The 17,408-nt window shown below is 34.2% G+C and overlaps 1 protein-coding gene across 2 annotated transcripts in view; it reads left to right on the top strand.

Annotated features, from left to right (window-relative positions):
• LOC149079998 (SMAD family member 3-like) overlaps positions 1–17,408 on the top strand; it is a 65,068-nt gene that overhangs the window by 26,737 nt on the left and 20,923 nt on the right. The gene's annotated exons all lie outside the window — the stretch shown is intronic.

Below are 17,408 nucleotides of genomic sequence, written 5' to 3'. Positions count from 1 at the left end.
ATATGGGAAACAGTTTACCATCATCTCTCATTAATGTGAAGATCAATTTTCTTTCTCTCTCCCTCGTGTATTTTAATTCCTTATAATTGGATGATTATATTCAAGGTTAACTATAATCTGTGCACGAACTATGAGCTACTAGTCACTAATTTGTTAGTAAGAAAGAGATCTTAAAACTGTATTACTGTATATGCACATACAACGTTCTCATTTCGATTTTGCTGGTCATTGTTGCTTATTTCATGCTCCAATACTGTGTGGCGTAATTTTTGTTTTCCTCAATATAGTATAACGGTTCTTCATTTTTGTAAATGTCGATAGGCCTTTTTTATTATATTATCGCGTGATTGGTTCCATTTACATTTTTTTTCATGCAAAAGACATGCGTATGCTTACTGAAATCGCACACGCATTCTCATTAACGCTTTTCATATTTTTGAAACGCAATAGCCGTATCAACACGAAATCCTTGTCATTGTTCACTTTGTCGATATGCATTACCGTGTAATTTTTTAGTAAAAAACGTAATTTTGCTTTTGTTGAAATACATTTTTTTTCTTGGCAAAAGAAAGCTGATTAAACTCTACTCTAAATGGCTCAAATCATGACTAAGCAGAAACTTGAACACCAGTCCTATGAAACAGAATTCAAGAACATCAACAATTCAGCCCATTTTGGTGGAAAAATAAGCTCATTCGTTTGAAAAGATAACCTCGTAGATAGATTTTCCTTTTACGACGAAATTATTCCTGTTTACTGTATTTTCAATCATTTAGTTTTACGAATTCTTATTTATTTCCTTCGTGTATGAAGACGTAGTACGGTTTCTATAAAATTTATGTTTTTTCTATTTCTATATAAATGGTTTTATTTATATTCTGATGCAATCCACATTTTGATCTCTCCTTTTGTTGTTGTTTTCTGAAAGCTGTAGAATGCTTGATATTCCTTCATATGATATTTTTTTGTTATAAAGAAGTGCTTTTACTGTCTTCTCATTCACGTTTTTTTCGAAAATTCGAAAAGAAACCTTACCATCTACTCGAAACAAGTCAATATGTTTTATAATATTTGTTTTTAATTCCTTTTAATCATTTCTGTCGACATCGAGCTTCTCTCAGTTTATGAGTTATTCCTGTTGAATTCCACTAGGTCTAAAATCCTTGAAATGTATGTTTCTATATTTTATCTAGGCCTTTCATGCAACCGGGACCCCATATTGGGATAGATATATTTTTTCTTTATAATAATTATTGAGGTACATTTGCGTTCACATTATAATCCTCATTTTCGGATAGTAAATTAATTTCAAAAGCTATTTTATAAATATCAGGAATTTCAACGGATTCGTTAAGGTATCATCTATATTTTTTTGAATAAATGAAAAAAAATCCGTGCGTTAGAGGAATTTTTTCATTAATTAAATTTCACTAATCAATGGATTGTAAGTTTTTTTTACCGAGTTAACTGAGTGTCAGGAATTTGAATTTTCACTCCGTGTTTCTTCAAATCCAGTTATGGCGTAATGAAAAAGTGCTTGAGGGCCTTGAATCGATATAAAACTTGATTAGCTAATTTAACATTTTAAAATTTTCAGCTTCGTGAAGTCGAACAATCTTATGAGTGTTTATGAAACATGAGAAAAAAAATACGGAAAATGAAACAAACTTGTCTTTTTTTAAAATAAAAATTACGTATCAGAAATATTGTACGAGTGCTGTTTTTATTCAAAAATAATATTATAAATTCGAAATTTTTTAACTGTTCTGCAAAGCATCATTCCCGTGGGAAAACAAAGATACCCTTGCAAAATCTTCATAGATCTACCTTTTATATTGTATAAGTCAAGAAATTACTTAAAAGTTTGTATTTACTTTGAATAATAGTAGTTCTATCACAAAAATCTCAAGATGTGCGAAAATAAATATAGTGTGAGGAAAGCGTTTCCAAGGGAACGGTTGTTTGTACAATGTATGAGTTTCCCGAGAGGAAACTGATCGAGAAAGTTTACATAATGATCATCATCATGCTTATCATTTTCCCATAATCATCTCGTCAAGTTTACGGTTTTCTTTTCAAGTAAATGGTGGAAAATAAACAACAGTGACCTATTTTCGTTTCGTTCAATTTGTTTGTATACTGAAGCTTTTAAACAATCTCATAAGTCATCTAACAACTCATTCGATTCATTGCCATTCGTTTTAATCTGGCTAATGACAAAACGGATAACTATGGTGAAAGTAAAAAATATAATGATTCGACGAGAATAGCTTTCGAGATTTAAACATTTATCTTCCTATAAAATACCATCCGCCAGATCAGACAGTATAGAAATTTGGCCTTTCCTAAGATTACAAAATATTGAGCTGAATTCTTTCTTAGCTCTCTTGCTTAGTTTATTTTAGTGTTCTTACGACGAGTTGATGGAGAATTCTTTATAGAACTATGATCGCGATACAGTCGAACTTGGTTAATTCGAAGATCAAGGGGACAGAAAAAAAATCGAATTATCTATTAATCTATACTAAATCTGTAAAATGACTCAAGTTACAACTTAATTATCAATTGTTCATATAGGTTTAATAATTTATCTTAGTTGCTATACATTATTCCACCGTTCTGAAATCAGCATCATTGTAGAATTTCTTGACCATGTTCAAATCCTGATTTACGGAAACAGTTACTGATCATCAGTTATGAAAGAAACTGTTTTCCAAATTTGGCTAATCATTTTTATGGTATTAGTGAAACCTATTTTCATTATAATTTTATAGAAAAATATGTTTTTACAGGTTGAACAACACAATTCATATCGAGTGATATATAATTTCGATGCATCATGGCTGAACACTGTTAAAATACGCATTAATTAAAATAAAAAAAAACTAAAAATTTACAAATTAGCATTTTGAATTCTTTCTTTTCGGGCAGTCGTTCCTGAAATCACTCACTAGTCAACCAAACAATTTTTTGACGAACTAATTCAATGCGGATAATCTTTTTGCGAATTTATATAATGGAGTTTTATTGGTTTCCGATCATAAAAACCGGTAATTTTTTGCGAACTGAGTTGCTAAACAACAAATCCAACGCGAAAAGCAAATCAAATTCTGACACACATTTTGACATACAAAGGGTGCCATTTTCAAAGAAGTGCTCGTTTCTTATTACAAATTGTCATTAAACCTGCATATCTTTAGGACCTGGGTATCTTTAGGACTGGCCCGACAATTCCTTACACGTTGCTCAGCGGACAGAATGTTAGCATGGCTATTCGAACCTGAAGTTAAGGTCGAAAAAACGCCACCCACTGTGTGCCTAAATTCAGAAACGTCAGATTTTTTTTTCAACTTTTATTTTTAAAGATTTACAGTTTAACAAATTGGTTAGCAGCAAATAGCCCTGGATAATGAAGATTGAACAAATTGGTCGAGAGAAGCAACGTTTGACTGCATGTGGATTTTCTCTAAAAAATCATGATTTTTTTCTCCCTTCCAACTTCGAATTATATAAAATATTTGAAAAAATTAAAATTAAACAAGAAATTTTAGCATTAAATTAGATGGAAAACTCAAAGAACTTCGTAAAATTATCCAAAATTCGAGTTAACTAAGTTCCACTGTTTTGCTGCTGTTCGGAGATGTGTGTTTGCAAAGTAGGAAGGGTTCTCAACCTGCTAACCTCGCCTGCGCGAGTTGTTGGAAGACAACATCATTAATCATTCGTTTTTTAGAAAGCAAAAAAATATCGTCTCTTTATTCTTATTTCTCTCTTCTAATATATTAACCCTTTCTGATTTAACTTACGCCCTGGCGAGAATGCAGACAGTAAAAATGAGACAAAATAAATAGAAAAACGTAATGAAGTCACAAGAAAAAAAAAAATTAAAGTACCTACACCACATCTGATGGCTGCTGCCGACTTTCACAAGAAAACCGAGATGATTGGGAAACTATTAGAGAAAAAAAATTATAACCAAGGTCAAAAACGATTATTTCTAAGAATTTTCAAAGTTTTGTGTAAGTCGACAAAAAATAAATGATTAACAAAAGTGAATTTGAAACCAATATTAACTGGCACGCTAGTTTTCTCCATGATTCATTTTGTGCCCGTGAATTTAACTCGAAATAAAATGCATGCATTACGTCAGATTCCAATGTTCGAATCCTATATTTTCTTATCGATTAACCGAGTCTATATCAACCGGGCATCAAGGTCGACTAGTCATGTAGGTCTATTCCTTTCTATGACGCAGCGTGGCGAGTAGGAAAAATAATCAAACTGACGATTTGAAGATATTTCTGAGTAATTATTACATTTACTATCATACATCGAAGTTGATTGAAAGAAAACAGTAATCCGTAAATAAAATTATCTGTGATCGATAGATTTTCGTTTTTTACATTTTCAGCGATCGTCTCTATTAACCGAAGATCTCGTTATCCGAGATGACTCAGGACCTATTACTCCGGTTAATTGAGTTTTTACTGTATGTAACTTGTGTAGGTATTGGGAATGTGCCAATATGATTCGTATCGCATTTTTTGCGTCTCGTGTGAATGTGAAACATTAAGCTAAAATAAGTGAACACGCAATATCTTGATAATTATCATTTCCAATGTTTTATTAGCAATAAAACATTGTCAGTCAATACATCTATGAGTCATTTTAATTCCTGTCGCTTTTGTTTTCTTAAGTCATTAGCTGCCCTCTATAAAAGGGAAGCTGACAGGACGCTATCATAGAGGCCCGGGATCGAACATATATTTTTTTCATTTTTTACACTATGAATTTCGTATAGAATAAAATTTTCAAGTCCAATAAAATCTCAAGCTGGGGGTCAGGTCACAACCCTGATCTAGGGGAACCTTGTAGAAAATGCATGTGGTGGTTCACACACACATAAACCATCTTTTCTTCGTGGATGTCAAGACAGCATTAAGCTAGTCCTGAGAAATGATAACGTTACAGAAGTTAAGCAGAGGCCAAGGATAAAACTGTGTTTTTGTTAAATTCATATACAGTAGACGGTAATTGACACCTTATCAGACCAGGTTACGTGCCCTGTGCGACAAAGGAAAAATCGTGCTCTGTGCGGCAAAGATAAATATCGTCGTGCTCTGTGCGACCAAGATAAATATCGTCGCGCTCTGTGTGACCAATTCCTTTTCTATTGTTAACTTCCACAACAAGGGGCCATCCCTCATGTCGTGACCTTATAATAGAATTGCTATATTTTACTTCTGTAATCCATCTACTGCAGAGATTATGTAACATTTAGTTTAGTATGCGATGGAAGCAAAAAATCTTTTTTTTAGTTTATTTAAAATTGTTTATATATTTTTTTATACCGTTCAAATCGTATGAACTAATTTAGTTCATCGAGAGGAAAAAAAACTTGGTTATCCAAATTGATAATACATACACGAACAGGGTTTTCAAAAAGGGGAGCCGCTGTATTTTTGGGTGATACGAGACATTTTAAGAGTAACATTATACAGTAGCACTTCAGTATAACGTACCACGTTTAATGTAATCCCGCCTATAGCGTCAGTTTTTTTTTGGTCCTGCTAGCACAATTTGTAAAAAATGTTATTCGTTATTAAGTCACTCCGCTGATGAGATCATTTTATTCGGTCCCGAGAGGGGACATTATACCGAAGTCTGGTTGTAATATCAATTAAGACGGTAGTTTCTAACGGTGTGTCGCTTGGCACGTTAGGCTACTTAGAGATCGGATAGGGTTGCCGCTAACTTCGTCAGATATCCTTTTCATAACTTCGGATTTTCGCACACCAAAAAGTTCCTGTATAGAATACAATATTTAAAACTCAGCCCATCGCATCGTTTGACAAGCTGTTCTCGCACTAGACTCCAAAACAGTTGCGGTAGTATAAAAACTTACCGAACCAGATTACCGAAAACGCCGGATTACTGAAAGTTTGTCGAAAAAACAATGCATTCACATTATTTAAACTACTGTACACCCTAGATTTTTAATACGAAAACGCCACATCCAAAAATGAACTGAACTTTAAATATGAATTTAGAATATTGTACATTTTAAAAATTTACTGAAATGAGGTTGCATAATGTGAATCTGTACATTGCAATAATACACGTACTACTAAGCATGTGTATCATGGCATTAATTTTTTTTTTTTTTTTTAAGTTATACTTTAAGAAGAGAAGTAACTTTATTATTCCATTAAAATAAAAAAACTTATGTTGTATGGGGGCATATTCTTTGGCAAGGCCAACCAACTTCCCGCTTTTCTTAAGCATTTTAATATAACCTTTTTTTTTGAACGAGAGTTTCACGTTTTATGCTTTCGTTTGGACTGTAAGGACATTGCATACACAAGAGAAACAACAGAGATGCAGACAAGACTATCACAGATGAAGGAGACTGAGTCCCCTTCAGAGAGAATCAAATCTAAGGCCCCTACACAATTAAAATTATGAGCGTATGCTACTTTTTTTTCATTTGTCTTCCTCTTTGTTTGCCTTCCGGGAACATGTTTATACGCATATGTTTTTCCTGTAAAAAAGTGGTCCGTCGCGAGAACAAAAGAATCGGCACAAAAACACCGGATTAACGCATCGAGAGTCTACTGTAATAGCTTTTTTTGACTAAGTGACAGATACAAATAGTCTTCTTGAATGTTGATTTATGAATAAAATTTTGAAAATAAATATGATTCATCGAAATATAAAAACATTTATTTAATGATTCAATGAGTTCAATTTTTTTTTTTGAAAAAGAAAACTGGGTTTAAATAGTATTGCAGGCAATAGATAGTGTTGCCATTGAAAAAAAGAAAAAAAAAATACGTAACGGGATGAGACACCCAGTTTTGATTCGATCTCTTAATGCTTACTTCGAAGGAAACTCATAGTTTGATGTGACATAAATATAAATTGATGGGATTTTAAGCAGTTAAATCAAAATGAAATGCATAATGACTTTATTTTAACTCTTTGGTTACAATTTTTTTTCTATCCCACTCGCTATTCACTGAAATGATAGGTCACGGATCAGCTAAAATTATTATTTTGAATATTCATAATTGAAGAGTTGAGACATGAAAAACTGTGTGTCAAAGTATCAAAAATCAAGTTCTGCAGTGGGGAAAAAAGTATGTTCTAAGAGCTCAATAAAACTAAACATCGAATGCGTCTAGGATTATTTTATCAGTTTTAGAAAACTACGAGACGTTACGCTTGAATTATAAGTGGTATGCAAAGTTAATTAGTTTTCTTCTTCCAGTGAAAAATGTATAAAAATACAGGGTGTTTCAAAAAGAATCATCCGATTTAAAAAAAGCATAACTATTCAGCTTTTAATCCGTTTTCATCGAATAATGTATAGGTAGAAAGAGGAAAATCTCGAATTTCACACAGTTGCCGACAGGTAGCGCTAACGCTCTTCCTTCGGCCGCCACTTCAGTGTTTGTCAAGATTGGCTTTTCTCACAGTTAGAAACCGATTCGGATGACTTCATTTTCCAGCAGAACGGAGCACCACCACACTGGAGCTTGAACTTTTGAACAATCGCATTCCTAAACGATAGATCGGCTGTACGGGACCTGACGAGATTCAGTTAAACATCACTGGTCTCCGGACAGATCGCCGGACCTCACAGTGTCCGATTTCTTTTTGTGGGGGTTTATAAAAGACTTCGTTTATGTGCCTCCCCTTCCAGCTACATTAGCCGAACTGAGGATGCTCATAAGAGCATCAGTGGATGCAAACATACTCGCAAAAGTTTGGGACGAATTTGACTGCTGTATAGACATATGCCGTGCATCCCAAGGTGGACATATTGAGCACCTTTAATTTGATTCGTAAAAAATCTTCATGATTAGCCATGTAATATAAAATTAATCTTAAGTGTCTATGTTCAATATGTTTTGTAATATACGCATTTCAAATCAGGTGATTCTTTTTGAAACACCCTGTAGACTAAGACTAACGTAAGATAACACCTATTAAACTTCCATGTAATTACTGTTTTCTTATATTCTACTATCAAACTATTTGCTTGAATAACTTGCCAAATGCTTAGAATCATTTGTGAATAGCAGAATTGCAATTTAATTACCAATGTATTTGAAAGTTATACGACAATTTTCTTAGTCAATTTCTTCTAGATTGCGATGAAAAAAAGTATGCACCTCATAAGTATGCAGGCAGACGCAAGCTTCTAAACAGGGTCTTCAAACTTTTAGACATTACGGTCCGAATTCGAACTTCACACGAAGCCCGCGAGCCAACACACTAAGTGGCACTGAGGTATTTACAATTGTAAGATGGATTCCAGATTCATGGGTGCAGTAGCCCAGGTCGACAAGATACTCGCCTAAAGTAGCAAAGGATGTTTAGAGGTGTCGCGAGTTCGATACCTGGTTCGTCCTTGTCAGAAACTTTCCTAACACTGGGATACCACAGAAACGCCGACATAATCACAGAAAAAGATTACTTTAGCAGGGAGTCCCACATCGAGGGCGTTAGCACTCCAGCCTCTCGATGAGTATAAAAAAAAGCTGCCGTTCGGAATCGGCAATAAATTGTAGGTCCCGATCTAATTAGCCCTCGTGTGCAGAAAATGACCGTGGTGCCACAAAAAATGATCATTGAAAATGAATCCAGATTTACAAGGACTTAATGTAATAATTAGTTTACAGTGTTGCCAACAGTCAAAATTTTTCCAACTGGATTCTTCATCAAAAACAACTAGAAACCGGGCTTAAACAACGAAAATTAATTTTAGTCATTATTTAGATGACCATACGTCCCGTATTTTCACACATGTAATTCAAGAATAGACAACTCTTCAAACAGGAAAAATGTTTGAAAAAGACTAGAGAAACAACTAGATGGATATTTATTCCAACTAAAATGGTCAAAAAAGAGACCAGATCTCGTTGGGAAATAGCTAAGTTGGCAACAATGCCAAGTCAAAAAATTTTCCAACTACATTCTCTTCATCAAAAACAACTAGAAACCGGGCTTAAAACTACTAGAATTAATTTCAGCCACTGAAAAAGACTGACACACAAAAGTTTTTGGAAAGACCAGAAAAACAACTAGCAACTCTGGATAGGTAATTTTTCTAATTAAATGGCCGGAAAAAAAGACCAGATCTAGTTGGAAAATAACTAAGTTGGCAGCACTGAGTGTTTCTCAAATTGTGCGTCGCTGCAAGGTGGAGATGTTGATTTGTGTGTCTGTTTGCGTCTACATTTGATTCTTTTATAAATGAAAATATTTACAAAATTATATTCTGGGGTGCCGCAGAATAGCTTGATGATACCATGAATCGGGCAATGTGACAAAAGTTTGAGAACCAATGACTCAATGTATGTACAGTGACGTCTTTAACCAACACGACGAATGTTTTGAAATAATCTTTTTCAACAATTCTGAAATAATTTTTTGCTTAATTATTTCTTTTTCTATCTTGAAATTATTTCTCACGATTACGAAATCATTTTCAGTATTTCTCGAAATTATTTTCTTCAATTATTTTGAAATAATTTCTTTCACCAATTGTAAAATAATTTTTTTACCAATTGTAAAATAATTTTTTCACCAATTGTAAAATAATTTTTTCACCAATTGTAAAATAATTTTTTCACCAATTCTGAAATGATTTCATTCACCACTTCTGAAATATTTTTTTTGATTAATTATTTCTTTTTTTATTCCGGAATTATTTTCAATATTTCTCTCGAAATTATTTTTTTCAATTATTTTGAAGTCATTTCTTTCACTAATTTTTAAATAATTTTTTGATTAGTCATTTCCTTTTTTGGAATTAATTTAAATGGTTATGGAACTATTTCTTTCAATATTTCTCGTAATTATTTCTTTGAGTAATTCTGAAATTATTTTTTTTCATCAAGTGATTTTCATGCATTCCTATAACTTGTGTAATTAATCATGCATGCCTCTTTAAATGCAGACTTATCCTTCCAGAGCTGATGAAATTAGGAGCCGCAAAAAAATTTTGGTCTCCTCTCCCAACTTCTCAAGACGGCCCCTGTAATATATCACCGTTAATGGTAGTGGAATGCGTTCTTTGTCGAATTATTATTTTTTATTTAATCGTCTTTAAATTTTTTAACTTTTCTTAAGAATAGTCGGTGGGCCACGGCGAAAAGCTCCGAGGGCCTTGCGTAGAAAATGGTAATTTATTTATGCTTGACTGAGACCTATACCAGAGGATGCGGCGGGTTTGGAAGATAGAAGAGGGGAGGTCTGGGAATAATGTGTGCCCTGTTCTCTGTGGGTCCACCTTGACTGTTCTGGGGTAGGGAAGGAAGATTGCATCTGTGACTTTTGTAAATAGACTATGACACCACACCAAAAACAAACTATGAATTTTTATATTTTTCACTGTCATAGATTTTTTTTTAATCAGTTTTCGTTAGTTTTCATTTTGAACCCAGTATTCCATATTAACCGACCATTTCATATTACTCCTCAAATATAATTTTTTTAAATATGCACCTTTTTTCCCATATGTATTATGCTTATTTTAAGTACCATACATTTGTTTATGCAACAACAAGAATATAAATTTTATAAAAATACAGATTTTATCATCTTTCAAATTGTAATAATCAGAAAAATAAAAATCGCATTCCATAATACCCACACTTCCTATATAGATGCTTCCTGTTGCAAAACTCGTCAAGTGCCATCCAGATTTTTTACAGAAAGTGAAAAAGAAACTTTTGTAGAGTGTATTTTTCCAGTTGACTGCTTGAAATTTAACATTTTAAGAGTATAGCGCGAATGCGAGAGTCGATCTCCCCATTAAAAAGTCTCGCCACAGAGAGCAACAGGCCTACAATAGTACAAATATTCAAGCACTACATTTCACTTCTGAAATATAGATGGCAGCACTGATAAATCAGACAACACTATACGAAGTACAGATAACTGGATACCAATTGGAAAGAAAAGTCACATTCCTCTGTAGGGAATCGAATCACCAACCTCGCACTTTCTAGGTACGTGCTCTGTCATTAAGCTACATAGGACGGACATTTTCTTTCCTAAGAACACTGGGTTCCTTTGGGCCGAACGGGACTACACAATAAACAGCTTCCTAACTCAGCAACAGCTCTTAACGAAATTAGCCTCCAGATGGCGACATAGAGCAATACTAGATACGCACTCAGGCTGTTACGTACACACATTCACACTTCCGGCACAACTCATTCGGTAGTAAATTGCCCATGGCGATAGACCGGAGTTGTTCTCGGTTTGAAAGAAAGAAGAGCATAACATTAACATTTTAACAAGCGGTCAGCTCGAAAAATACACTCTACAAAAGTTTTTTTTCACTTACTGTAAAAAAAATCTGGATGGCACTTAACGAACAGCTTTACAACTGAACCACTCACTAGAAGGCTAAATTCACACCTCGTTTGGTGAAATAAAAAAACAGTACTAAAATGTTTTACTTCCCGTAATTCTCTGGAGTATATATTTGCAATGTAAACACCATCCTCAAGGGGGGAAGAAGTAGTACTGTACGACACTTACTAATTTTGTCGACACTGTGGTGTCTTTTTCCACAAAAATAAAAACAAAACAAACTTTCCGCTACTGCCGCGGGAATTATTATTTTTTATTGTTATTATGAGACATTGGGCCAGAGTCTTATTATTTAGCGAGTCAAGTCCACCGGCCTAGCCTTTTTATTCTTCTGTCTTGCTGGAAAGGAAGGAAGGAATATAAGGAAGGCTAAATGAATGTGTGTCTAGAGCGAGAAACCCTGATTCCGCTTTGACTCTCTTCTCTCCTCTTCCCCGACACTGTCTAGGAAAATCAGACGGTCCTATTCCATTCACCAGACGGGTGAAACCGTCCTAGTAATGGAGTTGCCTTCAAAACATTAGGCCCGTGGCTCATTCTGGCATTGACGATGAATCGCCAAATAATGATATTATGCCGCTATTACATCATCACCTCATGCAAACCTCCGCTTTCTCTCTCTCGTCTCGAGAGAGAGAGAGAGAGATCACGTTTTTATTTTATTACCTTTTTTTTTGAATTGGAGATCTTAATACCCCCTTAAAAATAATAATAATAGTTATGAATGAATAGATTGTAGATTTTTTTTTTTCTGCGTTGGTAAATGAATAAAATGAGAATAATGGTGTTTATTGGACCTTCTTCCCTAGAGAATTGTGGGTTAGTGGTTTTTGGTGCGACGAATGAATTTGTATCTCTAATTAGTTCTATTATTGATTGATGTGCGAATAAATTCGAGAGGGATTGCGGGAGGAATTAATAGTCGTGTTTGCACATGATCCACTTTCAATGCAGTGTGTCTCGTTATTTTATGCCGTAAAAAAAATTTTTTTAATGGAATGCTCACGTAGAGTTAAAAATTTATAACACTATGAAAGATAGTGTTATAAAAGATAGTGTTAATGAACTACTTCATTAAAAAAGGGGTAATTTTTTTATTTATTTCAAATTTTAGTCTTTGACATTTCTCTCTCCAGTGTATGATTTTACGTGTTTCGTGCGAAAAAAAAAAAACGAACAACATCATCTATAGCAGTGTTTCTCAACCTATTGTCCTTGGACCAGAGGTGGTCTGCATTCAAAACTGAATTATCATTTAATTCTAAATGAATGAAAAATTACTCAATTCTAGTTGATATTTTTTATTTTATTACTTTCTCCTATTTTTGAATTAGTGATCTCAGTACCCCTTAAAAAAAGTAATAATAGTTGTGAGTGAATAGATTGTAGATATTTTTGTAGATATGCGGGAAAATGAATAAAATAAGAGTAATGGTGTTTATTGGACCTTCTTCCCTAGAGAAATTGTGGGTTATATAGCGTTCGGTGTGGTGAATGAATTTGTATTTCTAATTAGTTCTCTTATTGATTGGTGGGCGAGATAAATTCAAGAGAGATTGTGATATGTGAATTCATAGCCGTGTTTGCCCATGGTGAATTTTTTAAATGCGTGTTTCTCATTATTTTATGAATTATATATATATAAAAATTAGAAGAAAAATGAAAAGATGAAAAATACAAAAATAAATGGAACAATGAGTAGGTCGTTCTCAAGGGGGAACCCCCACATTGTTCCAAACATCAAAAATGTTCCTAATGATGGTAAGCCAAGAATAGGCATAAATTTACCATCAGTTCCCCCGCATTTTTGCGATAAACAAGCTTTGGAAGTCAAAACGCAAATATGAGAAAATACAAAAATTGAAAAAACATGAAAAATGAATTAGCAGCACAATATTAAATGGACACCTCCACAAAAGTGTGTTCAAAAGTTCAAAAATAGAAATAACCTTTGGCGCTATACTCTGGCTTTCGAAATGTTTCAATTTTGAATTTTTGAATACATTTGGCTTTTAATTCAGTATCTCTTTTAGAATGTATGTTATACATATAATTTTTTTTTTTAAAGGAATACTAGCATAGTTAGAGTAAACAGTTCATGACACGTTTATGACAGCTAAACATAAATGAATCGATTCATTAAAAAAGGTGTAATTATTTTATTTTTTGCTAAATTTACTTTTTAACATTATAACCACTTCTTGAGGGTGCGGTAGCTCAGGTCGATAAAATACTCGCCTAAAGTACCAAAGGATGTTTAGAGGTGTCGCGAGCTTGATACCCGGTTCATCCTTGTCAGGAACTTTCCTGATACAAGGGTACACAACATGAACGGTGACATGACCACAGAAAAAGATTGCTACCGCAGGGAGTCCCACGTTGATGGCTGAGCGCACCAACCACTCGGTGAGTATAAAAAAAAGGCTGCCGTTCGGAATGGGCAATAAATTGTAGGTCCCGGTCTAATTAGCCTTCGTGTGCAGAAAATGACCACTGTGCGACAAAAATGATCACATACTCACTTGACTATATGATTTTACGTGTTTCATTTAAAAAAATGCATCGTCCTTTTTTTCTATATCTGACATCTCATCCTAACGGATGCTAGAGGTGGTTCGCATTCAGTTAGAATCGAATTATCATTTAATTATTACTGAATGAAAAATTATACAATAGTTGTAATTCATATAAATGAAATAATACCCTTATGGCAGCGGGGTTTTCAAACTTTTATCACCCGTGACCCAATTCATGATTCATCTGCGGCTCCCTAGAAGAGTTTAGTAGATAATTCCCCTCATAAAAAAACTACTTCAAAGCATAAATTGTTACACAAATTATGCTCGCCGCGACGCCTCTGACAAAAGTTGGCAATGACCCTAGGAGCCGCGAAGCGCACTTTGTTATAGAAAATTAGATCTTCATACTCGTTGGAAAAACGAGATAGTTATATAAAAAAGTTGGGCCAAAAAAAAAAAAAAAAAAAAATGCCGGAGCTTCTCGCGAAATACGGGCCACCGGTGCCGCATCTAGATGCTTGGTCGGCCTGGGCAAGCACGCATTTTGACACCCCTTCGTAATGTTGAAGGAGAGGTTAAAGGATGAAATTGGCCCCACCTCTGGTCCAGCGCCCGGGGCACCACACCCACCTGCTCCCCTCCCCTAGTTGCGGCCCTGCTGGTCACTCCTGTATTATATGGATTTTACTCCTGCATTATAATACGGGGAATATGTTCACAATATTCATGCTGTAAGTTAGTGGTCCATCGAATTGTTTCAGACATTTTACTGTTCTTCGGATCCGGAAAGGTTGAGAAACTCTGATCTATACCGTCGAGTAGAACAGCGTTTTTCAATCTTTTTTCACTTCTAGACCATATTTTCTTCTCGTGACCCTTCCTTGTCATACCTAATAGCCCCCCCCCCTCCAGTAGCGAGACCCTTTCTTCTTATTGAAATGATTTTTTCTGAAAATTTAGTCAACAAAAATTTTATAAATAAATTCTGTTTCCGGACATGTTTTAGAATTGAGTGAGCTTACCTCTTATCCTCAGGGATATCTCAACATCATGGGCTCTTGGCAAAGTGATGTTCCGGGAGCCCGTACTCAGCAGGAAGTAACAATAACATATTTATTACCTATTCTCGAAAATCATAGTATACCAGATCCATCATGGTCCCCCTTCATCCTTCATGGACATGCCCCCCCCCCTCCCGTGAGTTAAGATGGCCCTGGTTCTACGGGTGGTTCTGCTTGGATTCTGAAATTAGTTACGCTTTTTCTCACCATATTCTACTTAAAAGCTTTATTTTTCACATCAACATTTTTTTCACAGCTCTCCGTGGCCCCCTGACCACCTGTCATGACTCTCCCTTTCATTTTATTTTCACTCTTGGCTCTCTTAGAAAATCCCAGTACCACAAGGGGGCCATATGAAAAGTTGAAAATCACTGGAGTAGAAGATATCTATAGTAAAGTTTCATAATTTATGCGGTCTTGATCAGTTTCTTGCTGTTTTCTAAAACATAGATTTTATGATTAATGCCCTTTTCGCATGGAGCAATTAAATATTGTAATATTCGATCAGTATAAGATTCCTTAGAGAAAATATTAATTTTTGATCTCTAATTTTTTTTTCAAATTAGTGATTCTATTCCATTACCAATAAAAGAAATTTTGCAAGTATCTCATGTTCCAAGTTTGAGCAAAACTGTTTTAACGAAATCCGACTGTAATTCATCATTCATATATATAACATTATATTGGGGCTCCGTTTGTTACTGCATTCTGTATCGTGAGTGATATCGACGTATAATTGAACATAAATTAGGGAGGATTTGTTTCAGAACATAGCAGAAAATAAAGTGAAAATATAATGTGAGTTGCTATGTCAACACAAGGGATTCTTCGTTCGTTTATTTTTTGATAAACGGGTCATCGGGTAAAAAAGTGCTTATTCGAAAACTTTGGTCTGGATCCAAAGGCATATTCGGGGAACTGTGGTCGGAGAGGAAGGCAGCAAAAAAAAAAAAAAAAAAAAAAAATTCTATAGCTAAAGCTGCAAAAATTTAAGTCCATGTCATCAATGTCTTGTATTAGAAAAAGAAGACATTCTCAAAAATTTGAGGTTCTCAATGCACATGATTTTACATCAGAAAAAAAATGGTATAAAGATTTAGAGGAAGAAAAAAATTCACAATTCTCGCGCAGTTTTTTTATCTTTACAAAACGAAACGTAGAGGTATTAGCATGTGTCATTTTATTCTTTTTCCAATAGATGGCAGCAGTTTCAGGCTTTTACAATTTCGCGGTTTCATCTGATCTTTTCAATGAATTTTACTACGGTTTCCTGTGTTTTCATTTCTCATCAACTTTTTACATTTTAAATTTCAAAATGATTAACTATTCCAAAAATGATCTCTTTTGCCGTCAGAAACATTTGTTGACACAGATTGTGATTTTTGTTTCTAAACAGTTCAGACTTGTTAAAAACAAAAGTTGTATTGAGACCCATGGTCAATAGATACGATTTCAACCATAATCAATTAAATTACTCCTTTGTTTGGCAATGTTGCTTTAAAAAAAAAGCAGCATAGTTTTCTTATGTTTTTCACGTTTTATATTTTGAGCTCGTTTGGGCATTGATGCTTCTAAGAAACTCCTAAACATTCGATTTTTGCTTATGAGCTGTTCATGAAGTTTCAATAATTGCCAGTAGAGTGGCTCAAATTTAAATATATGTCCTATTTCTTGCCAAGCCAAGTGAGAATGGTTTTTGACATATTTTACAGTTTTTTACATTTTATTTCACATTTTGCAATTTGGAGGTAAATAGCATGTGTGGAGGAGATATTGCTGTGCATTCTTCAACAATGATAGAAAAGTAAGTTGGCAAACAACAAACATTTTTAATATTCATATTAATACAGTAAGTGCAACATCCCATATTTTTTTAAATATTGACAATAATTTTTTTTGTCATGTAATAGCACTCAGGGTACCTCATTTGCCAATTACAGTAAAATCCCGCGTACACTCACGGGACAAAAAAATTCAACAGTAAAAGAGGGGTTCCTGTTGAAACTGTAAAATACAGTATTAACAACATTTGAAATAGTTATTTATTTGCAAATGAATGAAATTCTGTCAATATAAGAAGTGTTTAAAGCATAGAAGTACATAATTTTTGCACAGATACAACATTAAAATTGCAAAAGAAATATTACATAAAGTTTATATACTGAATTTATGCATCTTTTGGAAAAACTGATCAATCAATGTTTAGTTGGTTTTGCTAAGTATTCCGTCTTAAGGGCATCATGGTTCCCCGACCTAGTGATTTTTGTGAGGCCCGTAGTGAACGAATGAACTCCAACCAATGTAAAAGTTTGTTAAATTACACATGGATATACAAATGCTTAACAACACAATTACCACACCACATGCATATGCTTTTTGTTTTACTTCCATTCTTACTCGCTCTGAAACAGGCAATTATTTAAAAAATATGGAATTC

Source organism: Pholcus phalangioides, unplaced genomic scaffold, assembly GCF_987345545.1.
Source record: "Pholcus phalangioides strain wild (caught in Gottingen) unplaced genomic scaffold, Ppha-v1.0 ptg000011l_1, whole genome shotgun sequence".
Taxonomy (NCBI): domain Eukaryota; kingdom Metazoa; phylum Arthropoda; class Arachnida; order Araneae; family Pholcidae; genus Pholcus; species Pholcus phalangioides.
Note: the sequence above shows the minus strand (reverse complement) of the source record. Positions and strands in the feature narration are given on the sequence as shown.